The sequence below is a fragment of the Scyliorhinus torazame genome, chromosome 4 (assembly GCF_047496885.1).
Source record: "Scyliorhinus torazame isolate Kashiwa2021f chromosome 4, sScyTor2.1, whole genome shotgun sequence".
NCBI lineage: Eukaryota > Metazoa > Chordata > Chondrichthyes > Carcharhiniformes > Scyliorhinidae > Scyliorhinus > Scyliorhinus torazame.
Window position 1 is genome coordinate 214,366,313 of NC_092710.1, and position 20,435 is coordinate 214,386,747.

The 20,435-nt window shown below is 60.3% G+C and overlaps 1 protein-coding gene across 5 annotated transcripts in view; it reads right to left on the bottom strand.

The window, feature by feature from the left end:
* Window positions 1-10,811, bottom strand: part of LOC140410741 (nuclear receptor coactivator 7-like) — a 186,315-nt gene extending 175,504 nt beyond the window's left edge. For all 5 annotated transcript variants that reach the window (XM_072499254.1, XM_072499253.1, XM_072499259.1 and 2 more), the window contains exon 1: window positions 10,712-10,811. The gene's annotated coding sequence lies outside the window, so the exon portion shown is untranslated. The remainder of the gene's footprint in view (window positions 1-10,711) is intronic.
* Window positions 10,812-20,435: the final 9,624 nt, after the last annotated feature.

The following is a 20,435-nucleotide window of genomic DNA, read 5'->3' on the forward strand; positions in this document are numbered from 1 at the left end:
TAATCCAATCCTCTGATTTCCCGCTGTCGGCAGAGGCGGACATCGCAAAGGCCACAATGCACGCAATCGATGAATCCCTTTCCTTCCAAGTCGAGAGTGACGCGTCCGACGTAGCTCTGGCGGCCACCCTCAATCAAGCGGGTAGGCCCGTGGCTTTCTTCTCACGCATACTCCATGCTTCAGAAATCCGTCATTCCTCCGTTGAAAAGGAAGCCCAGGCCATAGTAGAAGCTGTGCAGCACTGGAGGCATTACCTGGCCGGCAGGAGATTCACGCTCCTCACTGACCAACGGTCGGTTGTTTTCATGTTCGATAATGCACAGCGGGGCAAGATAAAGAACGATGAGATCTTACAGTGGAGCATCGAGCTCTACACCTACAACTATGAGATCTTGTATCGTCCCGGGAAGCTAAACAAGCCTCCTGATGCCCTAACCCGCGGCACATGTGCCAACGCACAAATGGACCGACTCCGGGCCCCCCTGTGCCACCCGGGGGGGGGGGGGGGGGGGGGTCACTCGATTCTTCCATTTTATCAAGACCCGCAACCTGCCCTACTCCCTCGAGGAGGTCAGGACCGCCACCAGGACCTGCCAAATCTGCGCGGAGTGCAAGCCGCACTTCTACAGGCCAGAGAAAGCGCACCTGATAAAGGCTTCCCGGCCCTTTGAACACCTTAGTATGGACTTCAAAGTGCCCCTCCCCTCCACCGACCGCAACACCTACTTCCTAAACGTGATTGACGAGTACTCCCGGTTCCCATTCGCCATCCCCTGCTCTGATATGACCGCAGCCATCGTCATAAAAGCCCTCCACAGTATCTTTACCCTGTTCGGTTTCTCCGCCTGCATACACAGCGATAGGGGGCCGTCCTTCATGAGTGATGAACTGAGTCAATTCCTGCTCAGCTAGGGCATCGCCTCGAGCAGGACGACCAGTTATAACCGCCGGGGAAACGGACAGGTAGAGAGGGAGAACGGAGCGGTCTGGAAGACCGTCCTACTGGCCCTACGGTCCAGGAATCTCCCAGTCTCCCGCTGGCAGGAAGTCCTTCCCGATTCACTCCACTCCATCCGATCACTGCTGTGTACCATGACAAACGAAACACCTTATGAACGTCACCTTGTCTTTCCTAGGAAGTCCTCCTCTGGGATCTCGCTCCCAACCTGGCTGGCAGCTCCTGGACCCATTCTGCTCCTCAAACACGTGCGGGCGCACAAGTCGGACCCATTGGTAGAGAGGGTCCACCTCCTTCATGCTAACCCTCAGTACGCATACGTGGTATACCCCAACGGCCGGCAGGATACGGTCTCCCTACGGGACCTGGCACCCGCTGGATCCCCACCCACACAGCCCCCAACCCCACCCTCCCTCTCACCGGCGCACCCCACAGCTGCCCCCTTCCCAGGTGGATCGGTTCTTCCACTGGTCCCACCCAGGGGTGATGAAGCTACCGAAGAAGCCAAAGTCACGCTCCTGGAGTCACGGATGCCCGAGCCGGCGCCTGCATCACCGCCGAAACTGCAACAATCACAAAGGACGACCAGGGCCCCCGATCGGCTAATTGCTTCATTCTGTTATGTAAAATGAATGTTGTAAATAGTTGTGACATGTAAGAAGGCAAAACACTGTACCACCGACGGGTACAACCATAACCTCTACCACTGTATGACGTGAGACCACCATCTAGTCCAATAAAGCCTTCAATTGTCATCCAATCTCGCTTCTACAGTAATTGATCGAGCATCACTGCTTGAGCGTAACGAGGCCGGAGAATCGCGCCCAATGTGTTTTCAGCCTGGGCAGATGATGTCATTGCTGGGTGGAGCCAAGGTATACAGATATTCTGAGAAAGCTTTGGAGTTGAGTTCTGATGTGGCTAACCCTTAAGACCACAAGTATGGTATTTTGCTCTCTCTGTAGGATAGTTAAAAAACAATTAATAGCATTGAAAGCATTTTTTTTGTTAAATTCATTTACGGGGTGTGGGCGTCGCTGGTTAGGCCAGCATTTGTTGCCCATCCCTAGTTGACCTTCAGCAGGTGTTGGTGAGTAGCCTTCTTGAATCGCTGCAGTCCTTAAGGTCTAGGTATACCCACTCTGCTGTTAGGGAGGGAATTCCAGGATGTTGCCCCAACGACAGTGAAGGAAAGGCGATATACACTGGGGCAGCACGGTAGCATTGTGGGGCAGCACGGTAGCATTGTGGGGCAGCACGGTAGCACAGTGGTTAGCACAATTGCTTCACAGCTCCAGGGTCCCAGGTTCGATTCCGGCTTGGGTCATTGTCTGTGCGGAGTCTGCACATCCTCCCCGTGTGTGCGTGGGTTTCCTCCGGGTGCTCCGGCTTCCTCCCACAGTCCAAAAATGTGCAGGTTAGGTGGATTGGCCATGATAAATTGCCCTTAGTAACCACAATTGCCCTTAATGTTGGGTGGGATCACTGGGTTATGGGGATAGGGTGTAGGTGTTGACCTTGGGTAGGGTGCTCTTTCCAAGAGCCGGTGCAGACTCGATGGGCCGAATGGCCTCCTTCAGCACTGTAAATTCTATGATAATCTATGATTTCCCAAGTCGGAGTTGTGAGTAATGTGGAGGGGAACCCAGGTGTATGTGGGTTCCCAGGTATATGCTGCTCTTGTCCTTCTAGGTGGCAGTCATGAGTTTGGAGGGTGCCAAGGAACTCTGGTGAGTTACTGCAGTGCATCGTGTAGATGGTACACACAGCTGCCACTGTTCGTCTGTGGTGGAGGGTTTGAATGTTTGTGGAAGGAGGAGCAATCAAGCTGGCTGCTTTGTCCTGGATGGTGTCGAGCTTCTTGAGTGTTGTTTGAACTGCACTTATCCTGGCAAATGGAGTGTATTCCATAACTCTCCTGACATGTGCCTTGTAGATGTTGGACAAGCTGGGAATCCAGGAGGTGAGTTTCTCGCTGTAGGATTCCTAGCCTTTGACCTGCCCTGGTAGCCACAGTATTAATATGGCTAGTTCAGTTTCTAATCAATGTTAATTCCCAGGATGCTAATTGCAGTGCAGATTTCTCGGAGGACAAGGGGAAGCTGAAACAAACCAGTTGAAACATCCTTTTGAAGACATCCAGCCAGTCTGCAGAGGTTCTAATAAATCTGTTCTAACAAGCAAGTATTGCTCTGTGCCATTGGATGGAGGAAGGATTGAGAGAGATATGTGTCTTTCCTTTTTTCTTGTTTAATTAGGAATAGAGATAGTAATTAAGGGTATTGTATTTAATATGTTGAATAGTATAGTTTAAGGAATAATCATAAGCGATTTCCAGGTGTGATGTTAAAGAGTTTAATATTGTGGTCATAAAGTTTTGTTTTTAAATACCAAATCCCAATTTCTTTGTGCAATCACTCCTGGAGCAAAATAATCTTTCTGCACAGCCTTACAAAATAAACTAAAATATTGGGGTTTTGGTCCAGTATCCTAGCCACTGTTGGGGTCTGGTCTGGGATCGTAATAAATTTGGGGGCTCATCCAGATCTTAAGCATAATTCCTTGTTTGGTTTGGAGTTATTAAAGACCGTGAGTGTGTGTGGAATGGATGCTTTTTGTTTCAGATTTTGGAGAATAAATCGGGAGTGACTAAAGATGGCTCTTTCAGTTGCAAAAGTTTTCCTGGGTGTGGAAGCTACTCATTGTACTCGGACATGTGAAGTGACAGTGTTGATGGCGTAAGAAAAGTACTGGGAAGACAGACTCAGTGAAGCAGGATAAGCCAGTGGAATTTATTAAAGTGGGAAGAAAAATCATTGTCCCAGTGGAAGAGGTGCAACAGTGTACAGCCGGTTCAGAGGTTGATGGATAAGCAGGTGCCAGAATTTTATTTGTGAAGGTTTACTCATGTGTACAAGGTAATAAGGGATACAGGAGCAAGTCAATCTTAATTGGTGAGAGATCAGGAATTATGCAATTTGGAAGGAGTATTGCTGGAGAGGTGGTAATTAGTGGAATTAGTGGTCAGAGGAGCAGTGTGTCACTATGTACAGTAAGGTTAGAGAGTCCGGTAAGAAGTGATGTTGGTAGGAGTAATAGAAAAGTTACCTTTTTCAGGGATACAATTTATCCTAGGTAATGATTTGGCTGGATCGCAGGTGGGAGTGCAGCCTACTGTGGTTGAAAGCCAGTGGAAAGTCAAACAACTGGTGTGTTGCAAGGAGCATATCCTGGAGTGTTTCTTGATTGCGTGGCGACAAGATCACAAAGCCACAGGTTGAGACAGGACGAAGAGAACTTGAGGAGTACCGATGTGGAGGTTCAGTTGTCAGAAACCACGTTTGACTAGATGATTGGTAAAGAACAAGAGCAGGTGGTGGGTGAAGCGAGTATCTTTACTTCACATTGAAGCGAGCAAGTACCTTGTGTTGCCCTATTTGGTATTTTCTTTCTATTTTATTTATTTTCATGTATTTAATGATCGGTTTGTGCAGCTCGCAGAAACATACTTTTCACTGTCCCTCAGTACACGTGACAATAAACAAATCCAATCCAAGCAAATTGGTTGAATTATAACAGAAAGATTTAGAGATAAAGCAGTTGTATCAGAAAGCATCTATGGAAAAAGAATCTGAATGTACACCAGTGTTATTACATCAGAAGTAATGTATTAATGAGAAAATAGAGACCTTTACATGTTCAAGCAGATGAGAAGTGGGCAGACATTCATCAAGTAGTATTACCGGTGTGTTATAGAAAGGAGGTTTTGCAGGTAGCCCATGGGGTTCCAGTCGGGGTCATTTAGGCGTTAGGAAAACGCAAGGAAAAATACATAAATATTTTAATTCGCCTGGACTGCACAAGAATGTAGATGAATTTTGCTGTACATGTCACAGGTAATCAAACCAATATCTTTAATACCCATTCCAGCATTTGAGGAACCTTTTACTATGGTTCTAATTAATTGTGGGACCCCTGCCTAAAACAAAAAGTGGGAATCAGTTTCTGTTGACCATAATGGATGGTCTACTAGATTTCAAATGGCAATTCAACTAAGAAACATTACATTACAGATTTTCAATTACATAGAACCTACAGTGCAGAAGGAGGCCATTCGGCCCATCGAGTCTGCACCGCCCCACTTAAGCCCTCACTTCTACCCTAACCCAGTAACCCAATAACCCCTCCTAACCTTTTTTTGGTCACTAAGGGCAATTTATCATGGCCAATCCACCTAACCTGCACGTCTTTGGACTGTGGGAGGAAACCGGAGCACCCGGAGGAAATCCACGCAGACATGGGGAGAACGTGCAGACTCCGCACAGCTAGTGACCCAGCAGGGAATCAAACCTAATACCTTGCCGTTGTGAAGCCCCAGTGCTAATCACTTGTGCTACCGTGCTGCTACCGTACATCCAAGAGGGTTGTAGAGGAGCTAACCAAATGTTTTAATAGATATGAACTACCAAATGAAATTCAATCAGATCAGGGATTCAATTTTATGTCGAAGTTATTCAAAGAAGTTATGGATATCTTTGGAATAAAGCAATTTAACTCAATGGCGCATCATCCGGAATCACAAGGGACATTAGGAAAATGGCATCAAACTCCAAAGACCGTGTTGGGGGGCCTATTTGTCCAGAGGATTGGGATAAAGGAATTCCATTTATACTATTAGGGATGCACCTAATGAATCAACTAAATTCAGTCCATTTGAACTGATTTTTGGTCATAAGATGAGAGGACCACTTAAATTGATGAGTCAGTATTCGGAGACATTGTTGGGCTAGGTGTCAAACGTTAGGGAGAGATTAACTAGGGCTGGTGAATTGGCCAGGAAACATTTAAAATTGTCACAACATGTGATGAAAAAAGAGGCAGATAAGAGATTAAAAATTTGCAGTTTTGTTAGTGAGGAAAAAGTGCTAGTATTGTTACCAATGGTAGGTCAACCATTAAAATCAAGATTTGGGGGCTGGATCAAATTGAAAGAAAATTGAGTGAGGTGAATTATTTGATAATAATGCCACAGAACGAAAACTCATGTGTGTCATGTTAGTATGCTCAAAAGGCATTTTGATAGAGAAGGAACGAAGGAGGTGTTAGTCATTTTAACTTAGGAAGGAGATAATTTCAGATGATTCTGAATTTGACATTCCTCAAATTAAATTGGATAATGAGGAGGTATTAAGAAATTGGCAGAAAGGGCAGCACGGTGGCTCAGTGGTTAGCACTGCTGCCTCACGGCACCGAGGTCCCAGGTTCAATCCCAGCCCTGGGTCACTGTCCATGTGGAGTTTGAACATTCTCCCCATGTTTGCATGGGTTTTGCCCCCTCAATCCAAAGATGTGCAATGTAGATGGATTGGCCACGTAAATTGCCCCCGGGGAGAATGTGCAAACTCCACACGGACAGTGACCCAGAGCCGAGATCGAACCTGGGACCTCGGTGCCGTGAGGTAACAACAGGGCTAACCCACTGTGCCACCATGCTGCCCCAAATTTGACTTACTTAAATGCTATTGACAAGTACCTTTATCAGACAGGGTGAAGGATGTTTCTGCTTTTGTATTGCCAAATGGTCTGTATCAATTTAAAGTCAGACCATTTGGAATGAACAATGCGTCAGCAACATTCCAAAGACTAACCAATAAGTTCATTCATGGACTAAACAATTGTGCAGAGTACAGTGAAGATTTGATGTTCAGTCAAACATGGATGGATCATTTAAAGCAGTTGAAAGAACTATTCGATCGACTACAGGAAGTTGGATTGATTGGATAATTTGGCTAAATGTGAATTTGCGAAAGCTCAAGTCACACTAGGCCATACAATTGGACATGGTCAGATGGCCACACGGAATGTGAAAATGAAAGCTATTAGAGAGTTTCCAATGCCATCAATGACAAAAGAGGTTCTGAGATTTCTGGGCATGAGTGATTTATACCGGAAATGCATGCCAAATTTCAGCAGCATGGTTGCTCCACTGACTGAACTTTTCAAAAAGCACAAGACATTTCAATGGATGCTGGAATGTCAGGAGGAATTTTATAATCTGAAGATTGTGTTAACCACTGCACCAGTGTTGACGATACATAATTATGCCTTGCCATTTAAGGCAGCAGTTGATGGGAGTGATGTGGGTATTGGTGATGTACTACTGCAGGGAGAAGACAAAAGAATCGAAAGACCTATCAGTTATTTTTCTCGGAAACTAAGTATTCATCAAAATAAATATTCAACCATCAAAAAGAAGTTTGGTACAGGTATTTATGTTACAACATTTTGACATTTATGTTGGTAACAATACATCGTAGCCAACTGTATATATGGACCATAATCTATTAAAGTTTGAGGGCAAGTTTAAAAATCAAAATGCAAGACTACTCAGATGTTTAAATTAAAATTCTACATGTAGCAAGAACAAAAAATGTGATTACCGATGTTTTATCACGACTTGAAGAGTGAAAAGACCTAAATGTACTATATTCATGTCTACATTGGCATGTTTAAAATGTAAAATAATATGTATTTTATCGACTATATGTTTTGTTTAATCATGAGAAATGTTGAGAGTTAAAATGTTTGGGGAAGAGAAGCCATCTGTTTACATTACTGGTTAATTTTTTTTAAGGGGAAGGTGTGAAGAATGCAGGATTTTAGATATATTGGATTATAAACATTTGGCAATTTAAGGGTTAAAAGTCTAGGTTAGGGTGTTTGGCTGCAGTAGTCATGTTTTTAAAATAATCTTATTTTGCAAGACCAGAAATTTTTTAGGAGTCAGAGGTGAAATTGACCAGGGTAAAAAGTGTGGGCTAATGCATTGTTGTTTGACCGCGATGGGAGGGTGGGGGGAGGGAGAAGAGAGTCCATGGGGAGTACATGGGCTGGATTCTCCGGTCGCTGACGGCAAAATCACGTTCGGCGATCGGCCGGAGAATCAAAGTGGCGCCGCTTTCACGATGCTCTGCCCTCTCCAAAGTGGCGTACTCATATCGACGGCCTCAGGACATTGCCTGAAGCCCGCCCCCCCCCAATGCTCCACCCCCAAAAGGCCGAGTTTCTGGCGACACGGGACACATGTGGTCTCATCCGTCGAGAACTTGCAGACTCAGTCCAGTGCCGCCACAGTCGGGGGAGGGCCGATCAGCAGGCAGGGGAGGGGACTTCATCAGGGGCTGGGGGCACTGTAGGGGGTTGTCCGAAGGGAGGGAGGGACCGCCGCCATGTAGCACGGCACAGCCGCTGCTGGCCGCCTCCGTGCGCATGCGCAGTCACGGATCCGGAAATTCTCCGGCCCGTGTCAGCAGCTAGAGCCGGGTGCTCCACGCTGCCTTTCGGCTAGCCCCCGGCAAAACAGGAAATTGGTGGCCATTTTATGCCATTTTTTCTGTCGGAAAACGCCACCATTCCCACGCCGGCATGGGGACATAGCCCCAAAATCAGAGAATCCAGCCTCATGTGTTTTTAGCTTGGAGAGTTAATTTGTTTTCAGCTTGGGGAGAGGTGGAGTTAAGCTATTCAGACATTGAGAAAGTTTTGGAGTGGTGTTCAGATATTTTGCTCTCAGTCGGGTAGTTTTTTTTTAAAAATAATAGTATTTAAAGCAGTGCAGGCTTGTCTGAGGACAGGTGGGGAGCTGAAACAAACCAGTTGAAACAGCTTTTTGAAGACATCCTGCCAGAGTCTGCAGAGGTTCAAACGGGAGCCAAATCTGTCTGGAAAACAAAGTACTTTGTGCCATTGGGTTGTAGAGTGGCATGGTTTTTCCCCTTCTTTGTTGTTTAATTGGGAATAGAGATAATGATTAAGGATATTGTATTTACTATATTAAGTAGTTTTGTTTAAGGGGTTTAATTGTAAGCTATTTTCAGGTTTGATGTTAAATAGATTAATATTGTGGTTTTAAAATGTCAAACCCCTATTTCTTTGTGCAATCACTCCTGGAGCAAAGTATTCTTTCCGCACAGTCTTGCAAAATAAACTAAAGTATTGGGGTTTCGGTCCAGTATCCCAGCCACTGTTGGGGTCTGGACTGGAATCGTAATAAAACTTGAAGACCACATCAGTGACAGCAACATTTAAGATGCTTAAACCAGAGTAGGTGCCAGCTCCTTTTTGAAACCCTGAACCCAGTGCCATTAGCTTCTGTGGAATCAAGATTTGGAGAACTATTTTATTTGTTTCGGCCTTATCTTGATTTCCCCCAAATTTAAGTATTTGAGCTGAAATTATGGAGTGTCTTTCAACAGATCAATGGCAGTGTTCATCTGCCAGAATAAAATTTTCATATTCAATCTACAGCAACCTCCTTGGTCCATGCTTAGATGAAGTTTGGACTTTCAACTAATTCATAGGAATGATTGCTTATTGCTCAAGATCATTCAGTTATGTAACCAAGCATTACACTAACATTCCTTTCAATTTTCAAATAAAGTGTTGTATAGATGCAGACCAAGCATTGTCTTGATAAGCTATTTGGAACGGAGTGTTTTCACATCATGGGAATTAATCAACAGCAAAGCTGTGCAAACATCACCTCCAGCTCAATATAAAGCAGTTGAATAATTGCCTTAACCGCTGACGAGGAGAACACAGCACAGCTATGGGGGGCTGCTAATTTCCACTCAAATAAACTTCTTGGGAGTAAAGTTTAGTTGGTGATACACCCAGGTGAAAATCAAATTCAACTCACCATTTGTCATTTATCTGAAGTAGTTTAAATTTTATGCAATAAAATTAACAAGGTGGTTTACGAGTTTTATCAAATACTGTTGTGATTTTTGTGGATTATCTTGCTCTATCACTACATCCAATGAATATGCGTGGAGATTGATCAGGATAATTCTAAATATCCAAATAAAACACTCCAGATTATAAAATAATGAAGGCAGACTTTAGAAAATAATTAACTTAGTTTAGCGTTCTTCACTTTAGATCAACATGTAATGCTGATCATCAGTGTTACTTACTGCAATTTTGAAAAAAACTGAGCATAGGTTATGCAAACAATTTCCAGTGTTACATCAGTACGAGCCTATTCCAGCCGTTTGAGACATATATAAACGGAAAATACTTGACAGAGAACAAAAAGCACCTGTTGCGTTGTATTTTCTTTAAGTTGAATCATTAGCCCTGCCCCTTTTTTATTTGGTGGGGTGGGAAAACGCTATGCTAGCACAATGCTGAGCCAGCTACATATTGACACGGTAATCTTGAATCGCACTGTTCCCCAATATAAAAACAAAGCATCCTTGAAACTAAAATACTTCCAAAAAGCAGTCCTAAATAATAACGTTATAAGCCATTTTAGAAGCTGCATGTCAGAATCCTTTACATTGCATGAAACCCCTGTTTAACATATCAGAAAAATCCCATCCCTTTCATTTGATTAAAGCCATTCACCATACTGGGCTTTAGTGGAACTGATGGAGCTGCTAAAACTTCAAGGGAGTAATAAAATGTGTGGCGTGTCCCCCACCACCCAAATACTGATTTGCAGCTTTAAATGCTGCCGCTCAGGGGGTTTCCAGACGGCCCAGCTCAGGCAGGGAGACGGCACTGGCTCTGGGCCGGGCCCGGCCGCACTCCGCCACCTCCCCGATCGGTTGCCAAGTCAGAGTCGCCGGGCCCCTCCTCTCCCGGGGGGGTGGGGGAAGCTGGCCCGCCGGCGGCTGAACGGTTTCAGCAGCTCGTCAGCCCCAGCCTGACTCCCTCCTCCTATCAGCCCCCACGCCGGACACACGGTACCTCCTCTCCCGTGGCTGTGTTGCGGCCGCTGTTCGCTCGCGCTCTCTCTGTCTGTCTCCACGATCACATCCTCATCCCTCCCCCGGGGACCGTTACTGAGCGCCCCCGCCGCGCCTGCGCTCCCACGCCCTCACGTCACAATGCAATGGAACCAAGGTTCCAGACAACAACTTGCATCTACATAGCGCCGGGAGCATTTCGTGCAGCAGCGTTATACAGCAGAATTTGAGACTGCCTGCGCTACATAAAGGAGCCATCAGGACGGTTGACTAAAATCTTGGTCAATTGAGTACGTTTTTAAAGGGGGGGGAGAAGGGGGGGTTGGGGGGGAGAAGGGGGGGTTGGGGGGGTTGGAGGGGGGGTTGGGGGGGTTGGAGGGGGGGTTGGGGGGGTTGGAGGGGGGGTTGGGGGGGTTGGAGGGGGGGTTGGAGGGGGGGTTGGGGGGGTTGTTGGGGGGGTTGGAGGGGGGGTTGGGGGGGTTGGAGGGGGGGTTGGAGGGGGGGTTGGAGGGGGGGTTGGAGGGGGGGTTGGGGGGGTTGGAGGGGGGGTTGGGGGGGTTGGGGGGGGGTTAGAGGGGGGAGAAGGGGGGGTTGGAGGGGGGAGAAGGGGGGGTTGGAGGGGGGAGAAGGGGGGTTGGAGGGGGGGTTGGAGGGGGGGTTGGAGGGGGGAGGTTGGGGGGGGGAGGAGGGGGGGAGGTTGGGGGGGAGGAGGGGGGAGGTTGGGGGGGAGGAGGGGGGAGGTTGGGGGGGAGGAGGGGGGAGGTTGGGGGGGAGGAGGGGGAGGTTGGGGGGGGAGGTTGGGGGGGGAGGAGGGGGGAGGTTGGGGGGGGGAGGAGGGGGAGGTTGGGGGGGGAGGGGGGGGGGAGGGGGGGGGGGGAGGTTGGGGGGGAGGAGGGGGGAGGTTGGGGGGGAGGAGGGGGGAGGTTGGGGGGGAGGAGGGGGGAGGTTGGGGGGGGAGGTTGGGGGGGGAGGGGGGGGGAGGAGGGGGGAGGTTGGGGGGGGGAGGAGGGGGAGGTTGGGGGGGGGAGGGGGGGGGGAGGGGGGGGGGGGGAGGGGGGGGGGGGAGGGGGGGGGGAGGGGGGGGGAGGAGGGGGGAGGTTGGGGGGGGAGGGGGGAGGTTGGGGGGGGAGGGGGGGGGGAGGAGGGGGGGTTGGGGGGGGGGAGGAGGAGGGGGGGTTGGGGGGGGGGGGAGGAGGGGGGGTTGGGGGGGGGGGGAGGAGGGGGGGTTGGGGGGGGGGGGAGGAGGGGGGGTTGGGGGGGGGGAGGAGGGGGGGTTGGGGGGGGGGAGGAGGGGGGGTTGGGGGGGGGGGAGGAGGGGGGGTTGGGGGGGGGGAGGAGGGGGGGTTGGGGGGGGGGGGAGGAGGGGGGGTTGGGGGGGGGGGGAGGAGGGGGGGTTGGGGGGGGGGGGGGAGGAGGGGGGGTTGGGGGGGGGGGGGGGAGGAGGGGGGGTTGGGGGGGGGGGGGAGGAGGGGGGGTTGGGGGGGGGGGGGAGGAGGGGGGGTTGGGGGGGGGGGGGGAGGAGGGGGGGTTGGGGGGGGGGGGGAGGAGGGGGGGTTGGGGGGGGGGGGGAGGAGGGGGGTTGGGGGGGGGGAGGAGGGGGGGTTGGGGGGGGGGGGAGGAGGGGGGGTTGGGGGGGGGAGGAGGGGGGGTAGGGGGGGTTGGGGGGGAGAGGGGGGGGGGAGAGGAGGGGGGGTTGGGTGGGGGGGGGGAGGAGGGGGGGAGGAGGGGGGGTTGGGGGGGGAGGAGGGGGGGTTGGGGGGGGGAGGAGGGGGGGTTGGGGGGGGGAGGAGGGGGGGTTGGGGGGGGGGGAGGAGGGGGGTTGGGGGGGGAGGAGGGGGGGTTGGGGGGGGGAGGAGGGGGGGTTGGGGGGGGGGGAGGAGGGGGGGTTGGGGGGGGGGAGGAGGGGGGGTTGGGGGGGGGGGAGGAGGGGGGGTTGGGGGGGGAGGGGGGGGGAGGAGGGGGGGTTGGGGGGGGGGGAGGAGGGGGGGAGGAGGGGGGGTTGGGGGGGTTGGGGGGGGGGGAGGAGGGGGGGTTGGGGGGGGGGAGGAGGGGGGGTTGGGGGGGGGGAGGAGGGGGGGTTGGGGGGGGGCAGGAGGGGGGGTTGGGGGGGGGGGAGGAGGGGGGGTTGGGGGGGGGGAGGAGGGGGGGGGTTGGGGGGGGGGGAGGAGGGGGGGTTGGGGGGGGGAGGAGGGGGGGTTGGGGGGGAGGAGGAGGGGGGGGTTGGGGGGGAGGAGGGGGGGGTTGGGGGGTTGGGGGGGGGGAGGAGGGGGGGTTGGGGGGTTGGGGGGGGGAGGAGGGGGGGTTGGGGGGGGGGAGGAGGGGGGGTTGGGGGGGGGGGAGGAGGAGGGGGGGTTGGGGGGGGGAGGAGGAGGGGGGTTGGGGGGGGGGAGGAGGAGGGGGGGTTGGGGGGGGGGAGGAGGAGGGGGGGTTGGGGGGGGGAGGAGGGGGGGTTGGGGGGGGGAGGAGGGGGGGTTGGGGGGAGGGAGGGGGGGTTGGGGGGGGGAGGGGGGGGGAGGGGGGGGGGGGTTGGGGGGGGAGGAGGGGGGGTTGGGGGGGGGGGAGGAGGGGGGGTTGGGGGGGGGAGGAGGGGGGGTTGGGGGGGGGGAGGAGGGGGGGTTGGGGGGGGGGAGAGGAGGGGGGGTTGGGGGGGAGAGGAGGGGGGGTTGGGGGGGGAGAGGAGGGGGGTTGGGGGGGGGAGGAGGGGGGGTTGGGGGGGGGAGGAGGGGGGGTTGGGGGGGGGGAGGAGGGGGGGTTGGGGGGGGGGAGGAGGGGGGGTTGGGGGGGGGGAGGAGGGGGGGTTGGGGGGGGGGAGGAGGGGGGGTTGGGGGGGGGGGGGAGGAGGGGGGGTTGGGGGGGGGGGGGGAGGAGGGGGGGTTGGGGGGGGGGGAGGAGGGGGGGTTGGGGGGGGAGGAGGGGGGAGGAGGGGGGGTTGGGGGGGGAGGAGGGGGGAGGAGGGGGGGTTGGGGGGGGAGGAGGGGGGGTTGGGGGGGGAGGAGGGGGGGGTTGGGGGGGGGAAGAGGGGGGGTTGGGGGGGGGAGGAGGGGGGGGTTGGGGGGGAGGAGGGGGGGGTTGGGGGGGGGGGAGGCGGGGGGGTTGGGGGGGGGGGAGGGGTGGTTGGGGGGGGAGGAGGGGGGGTTGGGGGGGAGGAGGGGGGGTTGGGGGGGGAGGAGGGGGGTTGGGGGGGGGAGGAGGGGGGGTTGGGGGGGGGAGGAGGGGGGGTTGGGGGAGGGGGGGTTGGGGGGGAGGAGGGGGGGTTGGGGGAGAGGGGAGAGGGGGGGTTGGGGGAGGGGGAGAGGGGGGTTGGGGGGAGGGGAGAGGGGGGGTTGGGGGAGGGGAGAGGGGGGGTTGGGGGGAGGGGAGAGGGGGGGTTGGGGGGAGGGGGGGTTGGGGGGGGGGGGAGAGGGGGGGTTGGGGGGAGGGGGAGGTGAGAGGGGGGTTGGGGGGAGGGGAGAGGGGGGGTTGGGGGGGGGGAGAGGGGGGGTTGGGGGAGGGGAGAGGGGGGGTTGGGGAGGGGAGAGGGGGGTTGGGGGAGGGGGAGAGGGGGGTTGGGGGAGGGGAGAGGGGGGGTTGGGGGGGGAGAGGGGGGGTTGGGGGGGGGGAGAGGGGGGGTTGGGGGTGGGGGAGAGGGGGGGTTGGGGGGGGGAGAGGGGGGGTTGGGGGGGGGAGAGGGGGGGTTGGGGGGGGGGAGAGGGGGGGAGAGGGGGGTTGGGGGGGGGAGAGGGGGGGTTGGGGGGGGGAGAGGGGGGGTTGGGGGGGGGGGAGAGGGGGGTTGGGGGGGGAGAGAGGGGGGGTTGGGGGGGGAGAGGGGGGGTTGGGGGGGGGGGGAGAGGGGGGGTTGGGGGGGAGGAGAGGGGGGGTTGGGGGGGGGGGAGAGGGGGGGTTGGGGGGGGGAGAGGGGGGGTTGGGGGGGGGAGAGGGGGGGTTTGGGGGGGGAAGAGGGGGGGTTGGGGGGGAGAGGGGGGGTTGGGGGGGGAGAAAGGGGGGGTTGGGGGGGAGAGGGGGGGAGAAGGGGGTGGGGGGGGAAGGGGGGGGAGGGGGTGGGGGGGGAGGGGGTGGGGGGGGAAGGGGGGTGGGGGGGGAAGGGGGGTGGGGGGGGAGAAGAAGGGGGGTGGGGGGGAGAAGAAGGGGGTGGGGGGAGAAGAAGGGGGGTGGGGGGGGAGAGGGGGGAGAAGGGGGGTGGGGGGAGAAGGGGGGTGGGGGGAAGAAGGGGGTGGGGGGGAGAAGGGGGGTGGGGGGGAGAAGGGGGGTGGGGGGAGAAGGGGGGTGGGGGGGGAGAAGGGGGGTGGGGGGAGAGGGGGGGAGAAGGGGGTGGGGGGGAGAAGGGGGTGGGGGGAGAAGGGGGGTGGGGGGGGAGAAGAGGGTGGGGGGAGAAGAAGGGGGGGAGAAGAAGGGGGTGGGGGGGGAGAGGGGGGTGGGGGGGGGAGAAGGGGGGTGGGGGGGGAGAAGGGGGTGGGGGGGGAGAAGGGGGTGGGGGGGGAGAAGGGGGTGGGGGGAGAAGTGGGGGGGGAGAAGGGGGAGGTGGGGGGGAGAAGGGGGGTGGGGGGGAGAAGGGGGGTGGGGGGGAGAAGGGGTGGGGGGAAGAAGGGGGGTGGGGGGGGAGAAGGGGTGGGGGGGAGAAGGGGGGTGGGGGGGAGAATGGGGGTGGGGGGGAGAAGGGGGGTGGGGGGGGGGAGAAGGGGGTGGGGGGGAGAAGGGGGGTGGGGGGGAGAAGGGGGGTGGGGGGGGAGAAGGGGGTGGGGGGGAGAAGGGGGTGGGGGGGAGAAGGGGGTGGGGGGGAGAAGGGGGGAGAAGGGGGGTGGGGGAGAGAGGGGGTGGGGGAGAGAAGGGGGGTGAGGGGGAGAAGGGGGTGGGGGGAGAAGGGGGGTGGGGGGAGAAGGGGGTGGGGGGAGGAGAAGGGGGGTGGGGGGGAGAAGGGGGGAGAAGAGGGGTGGGGGGGAGAAGGGGGGTGGGGGGAGAAGGGGGGTGGGGGGAGAAGGGGGTGGGGGGGAGAAGGGGGTGGGGGGAGAAGGGGGGTTGGGGGGGGAGAAGGGGGTTGGGGGGGGAGAAGGGGGTTGGGGGGTGTGGGGGGAAGGGGGTTGGGGGGGGGCGGAAGGGGGGTGGGGGGGCGAAGGGGGTGGGGGGAGGGGGGGAAGGGGGGTGGGGGGGGGAGAAGGGGGTGGGGGGGGAGAAGAAGGGGGTGGGGGGGAGAAGAGGGGGTGGGGGGAGAAGAAGGGGGGTGGGGGGGGAGGAGGGAGAAGAAGGGGGGTGGGGGAGAGGGGGGAGAAGGGGGGTGGGGGGGAGAGGGGGGGAGGGGGTGGGGGGGAAGGGGGGTGGGGGGGAAGGGGGGTGGGGGGGAAGGGGGGTGGGGGGGGGAGAAGAAGGGGGGTGGGGGGGAGAAGAAGGGGGTGGGGGGAGAAGAAGGGGGGTGGGGGGGAGAGGGGGAGAAGGGGGGTGGGGGGGAGAGGGGGGTGGGGGGAGAGGAGGGGTGGGGGGGGAGAGGGGGGAGAAGGGGGGTGGGGGGAGAGGGGGGGAGAAGGGGGTGGGGGGAGAGGGGGGGAGAAGGGGGTGGGGGGGAGAGGGGGGGGAGGAAGGGGGTGGGGGGGAGAAGGGGGGTGGGGGGAGAAGGGGGTGGGGGGGAGAAGAGGGTGGGGGAAGGGGGGAGAAGAAGGGGGGGAGAAGAAGGGGGTGGGGGGGAGAAGGGGGTGGGGGAGAAGGGGGGTGGGGGGAGAAGGGGGTGGGGGGGGAGAAGGGGGGTGGGGGGGAGAAGGGGGGTGGGGGGGAGAAGGGGGTGGGGGGGAGAAGGGGGTGGGGGGGGAGAAGTGGGGGGGGAGAGGGGTGGGGGGGAGAAGGTGGGGGGAGAAGGGGGGGAGAAGGGGGTGGGGGGAAGGGGGAGAAGAAGGGGGTGGGGGGGAGAAGGGGGGTGGGGGGGGGAGAGGGGGGTGGGGGGGAGAAGGGGGTGGGGGGGGAGAGGGGGGTGGGGGGGAGAGGGGGGTGGGGGGGGAGAAGGGGGTGGGGGGGGAGAAGGGGGGGTGGGGGAGAAGGGAGGTGGGGGGGAGAAGGGGGTGGGGGGGAGAAGGGGGGTGGGGGGGAGAAGGGGGTGGGGGGGAGAAGGGGGGTGGGGGGTGAAGTGTGGGGGGGAGAAGGGGGTGGGGGGGAGAAGGGGGGAGAAGGGGGGTGGGGGAGAGAAGGGGGTGGGGAGAGAAGGGGGTGGGGGGGAGAAGGGGGTGGGGGGAGAAGGGGGGTGGGGGGAGAAGGGGGTGGGGGGGAGAAGGGGGGAGAAGGGGGGTGGGGGGGAGAAGGGGGTGGGGGGGAGAGAAGGGGTGGGGGGAGAAGGGGGGTTGGGGGGGGAGAAGGGGGGTTGGGGGGGAGAAGGGGGGTTGGGGGGGAGAAGGGGGGGTTGGGGGGGAGAAGGGGGGGTTGGGGGGGAGAAGGGGGGGTTGGGGGGGGAGAAGGGGGGTTGGGGGGGGAGAAGGGGGGGTGGAGGGGGGGTTGGGGGGAAGGGGAGTTGGGGGGGGAGAAGGGGGGTTGGGGGGGAGAAGGGGGGTTGGGGGGGAGAAGGGGGGTTGGGGGGGAGAAGGGGGGTTGGGGGGGGGAGAAGGGGGGTTGGGGGGGGAGAAGGGGGGTTGGGGGGGGGAGAAGGGGGGTTGGGGGTTGGGTGGGGGGGAGAAGGGGGGTTGGGAGAAGGGGGGGTTGGGGAGAAGGGGGTTGGGGGGGAGAAGGGGGGTTGGGGTTGGGAGAAGGGGGGTTGGGGGGGGAGAAGGGGGGTTGGGGGGGGGAGAAGGGGGGTTGGGGGGAGAAGGGGGGTTGAGGGGGGGGAGAAGGGGGGTTGGGGGGGAGAAGGGGGGTTGGGGGGGGGAGAAGGGGGGTTGGGGGAGAAGGGGGGTTGGGGGGGGGAAGGGGGTTGGGGGGGAGAAGGGGGAGAAGGGGGGTTGGGGGGGAGAAGGGGGGTTGGGGGGGAGAAGGGGGGTTGGGGGGGGAGAAGGGGGTTGGGGGGGAGAAGGGGAGAAGGGGGGTTGGGGGGGAGAAGGGGGGTTGGGGGGGGAGAGAAGGGGGGTTGGGGGGGAGAGAAGGGGGGTTGGGGGGAGAAGGGGGGTTGGGGGGGGGAGAAGGGGGGTTGGGGGGGGAGAAGGGGGGTGGTTGGGGGGGGAGAAGGGGGGTTGGGGGGGGAGAAGGGGTGTTGGGGGGGAGAAGGGGGGTTGGGGGGGAGAGAAGGGGGGTTGGGGGGGGGAGAAGGGGGGTTGGGGGGGGGGAGAAGAGGGGGTTTGGGGGGGGAGAAGGGGGGTTGGGGGGGGAGAGAAGGGGGGTTGGGGGGAGAGAAGGGGGGTTGGGGGGGGAGAAGGGGGGTTGGGGGGAGAAGGGGGGTTGGGGGGGGAGAAGGGGCGTTGGGGGGGGAGAAGGGGGGTGGGGGGGCGAGAAGAAGGGGGTGGGGGGGGAAGGGGTGGGGGGAGAAGAAGGGGGGTGGGGGGGAAGGGGGTGGGGGGGAAGGGGAGTGGTGGGGGAGGAGAGGGGGGTGGGGGGGAGAGAAGGAGGAGGGGGTGGGGGGAGAAGGGGGGTGGGGGGGAGAAGAAGGGGGGTGGGGGGGAAGGGGGTGGGGGGGGAGAAGAAGGGGGGTGGGGGGGAAGGGGGGTGGGGGGGAGAAGAAGGGTGGGGTGGGGGGAGAGAGGGGGGGTGGGGGGAGAAGGGGGGTGGGGGGGAGAGGGGGGAGAGGGGGGGGAGAAGGGGGGTGGGGGGGGAAGGGGGTGGGGGGAGAAGGGGGTGGGGGGGAGAAGGGGGTGGGGGGAGAAGGGGGTGGGGGGAGAAGGGGGTGGGGGGGAGAAGGGGGTGGGGGGGAGAAGGGGGGTGGGGGGGAGAAGGGGGGTGGGGGGGAGAAGGGGGTGGGGGGGAGAAGGGGGTGGGGTGGGGGGGAAGGGGGGGGAGAAAGGGGGGTGGGGGGAGAAAGGGGGGTGGGGGAGTAGGGGGGTGGGGGGGAGAAGGGGGGGTGGGGTGGGGGGGAGAAGGGGGGGTGGGGTGGGGGGAGAAGTGGGGGTGGGGGGGGATAAGGGGGTGGGGTGGGGGGAGAAGGGGGGTGGGGTGGGGGGGAGAAGGGGGGGTGGGGGGAGAAGGGGGGGTGGGGGGGAAGGGGGGTGGGGGGGAGAAGGGGGGTGGGGGGGAAGGGGGGTGTGGAAGGTGGGGGGGATGGGTGGGGGGGGGAAGGGGGGTGGGGGGAAGGGGGGGTGGGGGGGGAGGGGGGCGTGGGGGGGAAGGGGGGGGGTGGGGGGCAGGGGGGGTGGGGGTGGGAAGGGTGGGGGGTGGGGGTGGGAAGGGTGGGGGGAGGTGGGGGTGTGGGGGTGGGGGGTGTGTGGGGGTGGAAGGGTGGAGGGGGAAGGGGGGAAGGTGAAGGGGGGTTGGGGGGAAGGGGGTGGGGGGAAGGGGGGTGGGGTTGGGGGGGAAGGGGGGTGGGGTGGGGGGGGAAGGGGGGGGTGGGGGGGGGGTGGGGGGGGGGGCGAAGGGGGGTGGGGTGGGGGGGGGAAGGGGGGTGGGGGGGGAGAAAGGGGGGTGGGGGGAGAAAGGGGGCTGGGGGGGGGAGTAGGGGGGTGGGGGGGAGAAGGGGGGTGGGGGGGGAAGGGGGGGTGGGGGGGAAGGTGGGGAGGGGGGGGGAAGGTGGGGGGAAGGGGGGGAAGGGGGGTGGGGGGGAAGGGGGGTGGGGGGGAAGGGGGGTGGGGGTGAAGGTGGGGGCGGAAGGGGGGTGGGGTGGGGGGGGGAGGTTGGGGGGGGAAGGGGGTGCAGTGGAGGGGGAAGGGGGGTGGGGTGGGGGGGGGGAAGGGGGTGGGGTGGGGAAGGGGGGTGGGGGGAGAAGGGGGTGGGGGGGAGAAGGGGGTGGGGGGGAGAAGGGGGGTGGGGGGGAGAAGGGGGTGGGGGGGAGAAGGGGGTGGGGGGGAGGAGGGAGGGGGGAGAGGGGTGGGGGGAGAAGGGGGGTGGGGGGGAGAAGGGGGGTGGGGGGAGAAGGGGGTGGGGGGGAGAAGGGGGTGGGTGGAGGGGGTGGAGAAAGGGGGAGGGGGTGGAGAAAGGGGGGAGGGGGTGGAGAAAGGGGGGGAGAAAGGGGGGAGAAGGGGAGGGAGAAAGGGGGGTGAGGGGGGGGGAGAGGGGGGGAGGGGGGAGGGGGGGAGAAGGGGAGGGAGGGGGGAGAAGGGGAGGGAGGGGGGGAGAGAAGGGGAGGGAGAGGGGGGGAGAAGGGGAGGGAGAGGGGGGAGAAGGGAGAGAAGGGGAGGGAGGGGGGGGAGAAGGGTAGGGAGGGGGGAAGAAGGGGGAGGGAGAGGGAGGGAGGGGGGGGAGAAGGGTGGAGAAGGGGTAGAAGGGGGAGAAGGGGGGAGAGGGGGGAGAGGGGGGGAGGGGGAGAAGGGGGGGAGGGGGGAGGAGGGGGGAGGAGGGGGGAGAGGAGGGAGGGAGGGGGGGGGGGGGGGGAGGGGGGAGGGGGGAGGGGGGAGGGGGGGAGGGGGGGAGGGGGGGGGAGGGGGGGAGGGGGAGGAGGGGGGAGGGGGAGCGAAGGGGGGTGCGGGGGGAGAGAAGGGGGGGGTGGGGGAGAAGGGGAGGAGAAGGGGGAGGGGGGAGAAGGGGGAGGGGGGAGAAGGGGGGTGGGGGGGAGAAGGGGGGTGGTGGGTGGGGGGGGCGGGAGAAGGGGGGAGAGGGGAGGGAGGGGGGAGGGGGGAGGGGAGAGGGGAGGAGGGGGAGGGGGGAGGGGGGAGGGAGGGGAGGGAGAGGGGGAGGGA